The following is an 8,808-nucleotide window of genomic DNA, read 5'->3' as shown; positions in this document are numbered from 1 at the left end:
TGTCTTCAGCCTCTTTCTCATCGCCGCATTGTTGCATCTCTAGCTGTCTTCTACCGCTATTTTCATGCTAACTGCTCTTCTGATCTTACTAACTGCATGCCTCTCTTCCTCCCGTGGCCTCGCTGCACAAAACTTTCTTCTTTCTCTCACCCCTATTCTGTCCACCTCTCTAATGCACGATTTAACCAGTATTCTTAATCATTCATCCCTTTCTCTGGTAAACTCTGGAACTCCTTGTCAGTTTCTGTATTTCCATCTTCCTATGACATGAACTCCTTCAAGAGGGAGGTTTCAAGACACTTATCCTTTAATTTTTAACTATCGCTTCGGACCCTATTCTGGGACCGGCATCTCAGTAGGCTTTTGTTTTAATAGATTTTTGTTGCCCTTTGCCGGTGCCCCTCATACATAACAAAAAAAAAAAAAGAAGTTAGTAGTAGGATTACGATGACTCAGAGAGAGAGAGAGAGAGAGAGAGAGAGAGAGAGATCATTGTAACAAACAACAGTAGGATTACAATGACTCGGAGAGAGAGAGAGAGAGAGAGAGAGAGAGAGAGAGAGGGGTCATTGTAAAAGGCAATAGTAGGATTACGATGACTCAAAGAGAGAGAGAGAGAGAGAGAGAGAGAGAGCGGGGGGGCGGAGGCAGGCAGCAACCAGTCAGAAGTTGCTACTCATGACACCACAGCAGTGGGTGGGGGATGGCTGAGGGGTTCAGCTAGCTACCCTTCGCGAAATAAAAACCTCGCATCTTTTGGTAAATATGCACAGCAGCGTACAGACGAAAGCTTAGCTTACTTGACTGGGTGCACTTACTAGGTGTATGCTTGCTTAGTGCTTACAATGGACTCTACAGACACAACCCCTGACTTCATAAGAAGACCCTCACGAAGATTTGGCAGATAGGTGAAGAAGCTGGTTTTGCCATGGAGGTGGACGATGACATAAATTATGGAAAGGTTCCTATGGAGAAACAGCAAAACATTAGTAATTATCCATTCAATTTTCTGATTTGTATGGTGCACAATATTGAAAAACATATCAGATGTTATGAACACATCCCATGCCATTTCTTCTGAATTTACTGACCTCGCATCTCCTATTAAACATTCTACAACATTAGATATGTTCACAGTTGGTCTACTTTCCATACTATTGGCCCATATTATGGATTTCTCTACATCTGAGATTTTATATTCCTGTAACTTGTCTGGTAATACATAATTATCATATTTACTTTCATCTAAACAATTGGTCACTGAATTAACTAACCTGTTTCTTACTAATGTCTTGTTATTTCTGTGTACGGAGAAATAGCAAGGCAATAGTAAGAAACAGGTTAGTCAATTCGTTGACCAGTTATTTAGAGATGTGAGATCAGTAAATTTAGAAGAAATGGCATGGGACTTGTTCATAACATCCAATATGATTTCCAATATTGTGCACCATACTAATCAGAAAATTAAAGGTATAATTGCAGAAATTTCTTAGAGGCCTTCAAATAATGATAAACTTTCATTACACATCAGGATAACAGATTGCATTGATTTTTTTTTTTTTTTTTTTTTTTGCTGTATGCATGTGGTTTATTAGGCCAAAACAAATGCAAAACACATTTCGGGGAAGAGTTTAGTCATTCTGTATTTGGTGCAGTAATGTGTGTGAATAAATTTGGATTTTAAACACAAACTTAACTTTTTGACAATGTTGATACCAGACCTCAGAGATGGCTAGATGACGTATGCTGTAGTCAGGGATCTTTTTAAAAAATTTAATGACCATGCCTGTTCAGCGTTGGAAGCAGGTGACTTCTTGACCACTGATGAAATTTTATATTCTTGTAGAAATCAAATAGGATTCAGGCAGTACAATAAGAGCAAATCTTAATGATATGGGCTGTTGTATATATATGTGAATGTAGCAAGAGTTACATTCACCTTCAGGGTGATAGTATACTCAAGTAAACCTTCCAGAGAGCCTGGACCCCACTACATCCATGGCGCTCTTTCAACAGTGAAGGTTCTTGTAAGTCTGATACAAGAATTTGTAGACCTTTGTAGTAGTCTAGACAGACTGTTTACCAGCCTAGAATTGTTTGAGTGCCTTCAAACACAAGGTATTGCTGGTGTAGGTACAGTAGATTGCATGAGAAAAAGGCATACCACCAGAGATAAAGGCAGTCAGTGGAGGGGAAGAAGTCATACCAGGTGTGCCAGACTAAAGATAATGAAGAAATGACTGAATTATCATGTAGTACCCATCAAAAGTAATGGTAAGAAAAAAAACATTGGTTCTCAGTACAATCCCCCATATAATATTAGGAATTACCAAGGATGATGGTGCAAGAAAGCCAATCATAAATAAATGGTATGATTTTGCTAAGGGAGGAACTGATATAATAGATAAGAGAATGAATTTTTAGATAGTGCACATTAAATCTTGCATATGGACAGGAAATGTCCTAGCATTATTTTACAGATAAAGCTTGTTAGCCTGCATTCTTATATAGATATATTCTGTAACCAGAGTAAAGGTATATTCATTACACTTTTATTTGCTGACAGAGGCTATTAACCTGCAATACTATATAGATATATTATTCAATTTATGTCAAGGTTACAGATTTATTTCCTGACAGAGGCTGTTAGCCTGCAATGTTATATAGGCATACATCACTTAAGTAAAAGTGTATTTATAGATTTATCTGCTGACAAAAGGCTATTAACCTGCAATGCTATATGGATATATTATATAGGTAATAATTATAAAGGTTTTATTTTAGTTTTATTTGCTGAGAAGGGCATGTGGTATGTAGGGTGAAATTGTCCCCATACAGCAGAACTTCTGAATTCCATCTAACACTGCTTGTAACTTTATGTTCATGTTCAGTTTCCACTGAGAAGTCTATTCAGATAGAAAAATTCTGTGATATACCCACATTTACCTGACTTTGAGTGAATGGTGAATCAAGTCTTATTCACTGAGCTTTCTTACAATTGCCTGTCCTCTGTACTCTTTGCTAATCAAGGGATAGAATTCCTCATTAGAAAAATACTGTGCATGCATTTGTGACCCATTTGTTTGTATGTAGAACTAATGTTCATGCCCTTGCTGATACTGAATGACAAAACTACTGTGTGCAGGATTACACCTAGGGAAGCTCATGAGATCACTGGATTCTACATTGGATGAGGAATCTACCTGCAAACAGTTGCCACTCCCTTCAATGAAATCATGGCAGCTTGAGCTATAGCAGATCAGAAATGTTGTCCAGCTTATTGCAACCAGGCACTACAGTAATTTGTTTCTGTAAAACTAAGGTTTGCTTTCTTGCTAGAGTTATAAGTAAATGTATAAAGTCTGACAGTAATATATATATATATATATATATATATATATATATATATATATATATATATATATATATATATATATATATATATATATATATATATATATATATATATATATATATATATATATATATAAAATGCAGAGAGAGAGAGAGAGAGAGAGAGAGAGAGAGAGAGAGAGAGAGAGTAATGGAGTAAAAGTAAATAAAAAAAAATTGACTTACATCAAACATCCATTTCAAAATTTATTTTGATATCTAAGTGGCTTCAAATCACAGCACATTCTGTAAAGTTGTAGAAGCAATCACTGGCTTGATCATCAAATATGAATTTCAATTGTTTTCCTTACAATCACGAATAATTACTTTTGAAATATAATTTTGCTGTTGCCTATTTTGCATTAAAATTCAACTATTAAATGGAGCCAATTTTAAAGGGGCAGATTTTAGGGAAAGTTTGGTGGGATACATATGAGCTGGGTCCCTGGCACAGATCATGGTAACACTTTTTCAGTGTGGCTAAAATTCACTTGGCTAAGTAAGCAGGTATTCATCCATTGCAAACCCACAGTATTATTCATAACATCTACCTGCAGGTTCATAATGCTCTCTCTCTCTCTCTCTCTCTCTCTCTCTCTCTCTCTCTCTCTCTCTCTCTCTCTCTCTCTCTCTCTCTCTCTCTCTCTCTCAGTTATTGAGTAACAATAATAATAATAATAATAATAATAATAATAATAATAATAATAATGATAATAATAATAATAATAATAATAATAACAACAATAATAGTAATAAGGTGTGTGTGTGTGTGTGTGTGTGTGTGTGTGTTACATACTATAAAAATACAGGGTACAACCCCAAGCTTTCACCTTGATGAAAGGTGAATCCACCGCTCCCTTAAGTAGATATTATCAAACTTCCATAATGATACTTAGAAAAACTAAGCCTACTGTGGTGTTCGCGAGACATTGGTACTAATCAAGAACATGACTGAATTACCATTTCAAAGGAAATCATTGCTCTCCTTGTTTTCCTGCACTCCATTGTTACACGGGCATGCTTTACGTTATTGTCAATCATCAGAACCTGCACATTTTTGTATTGTTACGCGTGACTGATAATTCAATACCAGCAACATTACAGGAACAATAGGGAGGTGAAGAAATGGAAAGAAAATGTTTACTCACTTTTATTTGTTTATTTATTTTTCATATTTTACTCAAAGTCTACTGTAACCAACATTTACTCTAGAAATGCAGCATTTTTTTTTTTTTTTTTTTTTATTATTTTAACTCGATGGTAGGTTCAGTTTTCCTAATAATTATCTGGTAGCTTGATGAAACCAAACATAATCGTGTGATGTGGAGCTTCCTCTCTTCCTCTGCATATCATTCCGCGGTTGTCGCGCGTTGTGTGTGCATGTGCGTGTATGTGCAGAACATATCCATCTGATGTGAAACGCCAATAGTGATGTGGAGCAAGCAGATATGAACAATGGTGTTAGGAAAAATCATGGCCAACATTGCATGTAATAATATGTACTACACTATAGGTAATTGGACGGAATTGTGTTGTACGAAATGTTGGGGCCTCTTGCCGGGAGGCGATCCATAGAGTATTGCTCGTCCAGTTTAACTCTTACTTAGTACACGACCCCCCTGGTCGAGAAGAGCGAAAGTATTTATCCTCTTCTTCCACACGTAGTTCACTAGTAGTAGTAGTAGTAGATGCATAAACATGTCCTCCTTACAAACTGCTAAGTCTTCTGGTATATATTCTCATGTAAATTCTAGATTGTTTAAGTTTTCGGTTATATCTGATTTAAATAGATAATTTGTATGCTTTTGCTTAGATGCCTTGTGCCCATCATCCCCGTATCTTCAGATAACTTCTTCATCTGTGTGCCTTTTTATTCAGAAATTCTACAGGAGCTACGTGCCATGCTTGTTCAATTTCTCGCTGACGTAGTGACTTCAGCAACACTTCATATTCTCCTGAGTCAAAGATGATATCAAAGTTTGCTAAAATGTAGAACAAGAATTAACAACTAACAAATATTGTACTTCTCTCTCTCTCTCTCTCTCTCTCTCTCTCTCTCTCTCTCTCTCTCTCTCTCTCTCTCTCTCTCTCTCTTGATAAAGTGGTTTAGTATGTTTCGATAGGACCATGGTTGAATCTCGGCCATCCAAATGCATGTCATTTAGTCTCTCTCTCTCTCTCTCTCTCTCTCTCTCTCTCTCTCTCTCTCTCTCTCTCTCTCTCTCTCTCTCTCTCTCAAGATGTTGCGTAATATCACTTCTATAATAACCCAATGCTTATGGAAGCCATCCACCTCTTGGCGCCCCTCACCCGTCTCTCACCCTCCTCCCTTCCCAGTTCTCGTTTTGTCTAGTTTCTACACCATAATTACTGACTTCCTGTCTTTGTTCTCTGCATCGCGCACATTCATGCAACCATTATTGTTATTATTGTCAATCATTATTATTATTATTATTATTATTATTATTATTATTATTATTATTATTATTATTACTATATTTTTTGTTGTTTTTTGGTATTAGTATTATTATTAACATCATCAGCAGCATTGTTATTATTATTATTATCATTATCATTGTTGTTGTGCTAAGGCAACCACTCACTTTTTTTTACGAACAAATCCAGACCTCTGTACCTTCAAACTCTTTCCTCCCTGACTCCTCCCCGTTCCTCCCTCCCTCCCTTCTTCCCTTCGGCATTTCCTCTCTCATTCCCGTGACAACATATGCTTGCCTCGTGAACATGTTATGCAATGCGTTACCTTATGAAGGACAGCTGGCAACATCAGTGAATTAATTAGAGGGACCATATCTATCTTCTTACAAGACTGTTTCCTTTTCCCGGACAACTTTCTTTTTTCTAATGTTGAAAGTTAATATAACATTTCATTATTTTTATGTATTATTTTTTTCAGTGTATATGTGTGTGTGTGTGTGTGTGTGTGTGTGTGTGTTACACAAATAGTAGTAACGGTCCATGGCAAAGAAAATCCACATCTGATCGCGTTTTTTTTTTTTTTTTTTTTATCACGTAGGAACTTTTTTCGGTATACTGCGTCTGAGTTTTTGTACATTCTCAGTTACACTTTACCTGATGTCTGCGTTGCACATTGCGACAAAACTTGTATGAATAATAACATACAATATAGGGTGAACTCCTCAGTCATGTATGTACGTAATTCTGGGAGACAACTTTCAATGATACCGTATGGAAGTAGTTGCGTAACGTTAGGGTAAGGGATTTGGGGCTTGTCTCTCCAATTGGGAGGTTATTACCAAATCTCTTTCTCTCTCTCTCTCTCTCTCTCTCTCTCTCTCTCTCTCTCTCTCTCTCTCTCTCTCTCTCTCTCTCTCTCTCTCTCTATATATATATATATATATATATATATATATATGTATATATATAATCACACACACACACACACACACACACACACACACACACACACACACACACACACACACATGTGCACGTGCGCGTACGGGATTACAAGCAAAACAATAAACAAGGAAAAAATTTGGAGGTCAAGAAAGTGAATCACAATAAGACCTTCAAGTGCACGGTTCCTTTGAATTTCCGCGTCCCCTACCGTTCTGAAATTAAATTGGGAAACATGTATGAGAAAACATGTATGACCTTCATGAAACTGGTGTTGGACTGGAAGTATTTGAAGCTGCACTTATTCACACCGTGTTCTTTGTGTTTATCAGAGACATCCTTATCGAAGGTAATGACCTCTGATGACGAGTTCGCATGTATAAATAACATTGGTAATAATTCCACCATTAAACTGTTGTTACGGATGAAAAATTTACGAAGGAAGCGACCTTGTGTAATACTGCACATACGAATACCAGAGAGAGAGAGAGAGAGAGAGAGAGAGAGAGAGAGAGAGAGAGAGAGAGTAAATTGCTTGCACTATATATATATATATATATATATATATATATATATATATATATATATATATATATATATATATATATATATATATATATATATATATATACCTCATGATGGTTAGTATATGTAACTATCTCCGTCGAAATGGAAATTACTTATGATATATTTTGATTTCGTGTTCAGTTTCTTTTAAATTGGTCTGATATATGACAAAATATATATTTAATATTTAAAAAATACGATTAATATTTGAGTTTTACGTTAATCTATCACACCTGTCAGCTTTTGTTAGCTGAAATGCTATTTATCATATTTTTCTTATTATTTTATCAGAACACCGTGGCTAGTGTCCCTATCGTCCTGTCTGCCCCCCGCACGAGTATGTCAGACACGTACCAAGGCCCACGGTAAGTTTTTGTTGCAGTTGTACCTCACCCAGAGCGAGGTAAAGGTGTGAATGTTACCTTCAACCTTGGCCAGACGTATACATACTATCTTGTATATTAGAATCACAACTACACAGTTATGCTATCTATTAATGTACTTGCCAGTAATAAGTATAATTAATCTTATTAGAGGCGCATAGCATTTTACTACAAATAGTATCCTACTGAAAAAATAAGGTCGTTTTCCTAGATATAGAATTAAACGTAAGTACAATCACCTGTAGATATCCAAGGATTATATTAAATAGGATGATAAAAATTCTCGCTCGTAGGTGTGTTCCCAAGACGGCCAGTGCGCCTATCACGAGAAGTGCTGTCCTGATGCCTGCCTTAACTATCACACCTGTCTACCTGCGGACCCAAAATGATCTGGCCATCAAGACCTACACGTCCTGGCCTTCTTAACCCGAGAAAGTAGGAGAAAGAGAGAAATCTGAGTAATTAAGGTGAAATTGTTATTGTTGTTTGATTGTTTTGTTATTTTTCCTTGTTTTAAGTTCAGAAATAGCTATTTTCTTGTCAGGAAGATTTTCTCTAAATAATAAATGAGTAATGCTTTTTTGTTGTTTTCTATGAGTGATCAGAAACAATAAAAAGGTATGGATTACTATAAGTGTAGCCGCACCGGCTGGGCATCAATTGGCTCTCAGGTGATCTGTTTTACTGATCACACCCATCATCGTAGGGTCGAGGAAAGGCAGTTCTCCCTGACACGTTTATTGATGAGGTAGGCATGACCGTAAGAACTGCGAACAAGTTCTCGGTCTCAATTTCTTACAAAATAACATTATACACTGATATTAAACACTTTCAACATATTACAATATTCATTAACAATACATGCAATTAACTTGGCACTATGACAATCAGTTTTTACTACAAAATTAAAGTATTTATCTCGGTCACCATCCTGCCCGTCTTTGTCTGAGCGCGACTTGGCCGTGGGTGATGCCCGCAGGCGACCAGCAGGTTAACCCCACACTACCAACAAATGAGCATCGGCTTTGCTGCTTAATATAGCATTGAATACTGATACTTACACATATTACACGTTTTCATGCAAATA

General features: G+C 36.5%; 1 long non-coding RNA gene across 1 annotated transcript; it reads left to right on the top strand.

Annotated features, from left to right (window-relative positions):
- Positions 1 to 634: 634 nt before the first annotated feature.
- LOC135106612 (uncharacterized) lies at positions 635 to 8,301 on the top strand. Its single transcript, XR_010271385.1, has 3 exons — positions 635 to 759; positions 7,630 to 7,703; positions 8,015 to 8,301. It is a non-coding gene; the product is annotated as an uncharacterized LOC135106612 (long non-coding RNA).
- Positions 8,302 to 8,808: the final 507 nt, after the last annotated feature.

This window comes from Scylla paramamosain, chromosome 2 (genome assembly GCF_035594125.1).
Source record: "Scylla paramamosain isolate STU-SP2022 chromosome 2, ASM3559412v1, whole genome shotgun sequence".
NCBI classification, from domain to species: Eukaryota; Metazoa; Arthropoda; class Malacostraca; order Decapoda; family Portunidae; genus Scylla; species Scylla paramamosain.
The sequence above is the reverse complement of the archived record's forward strand: the minus strand, read 5'-3'. Positions and strand labels throughout refer to the sequence as shown.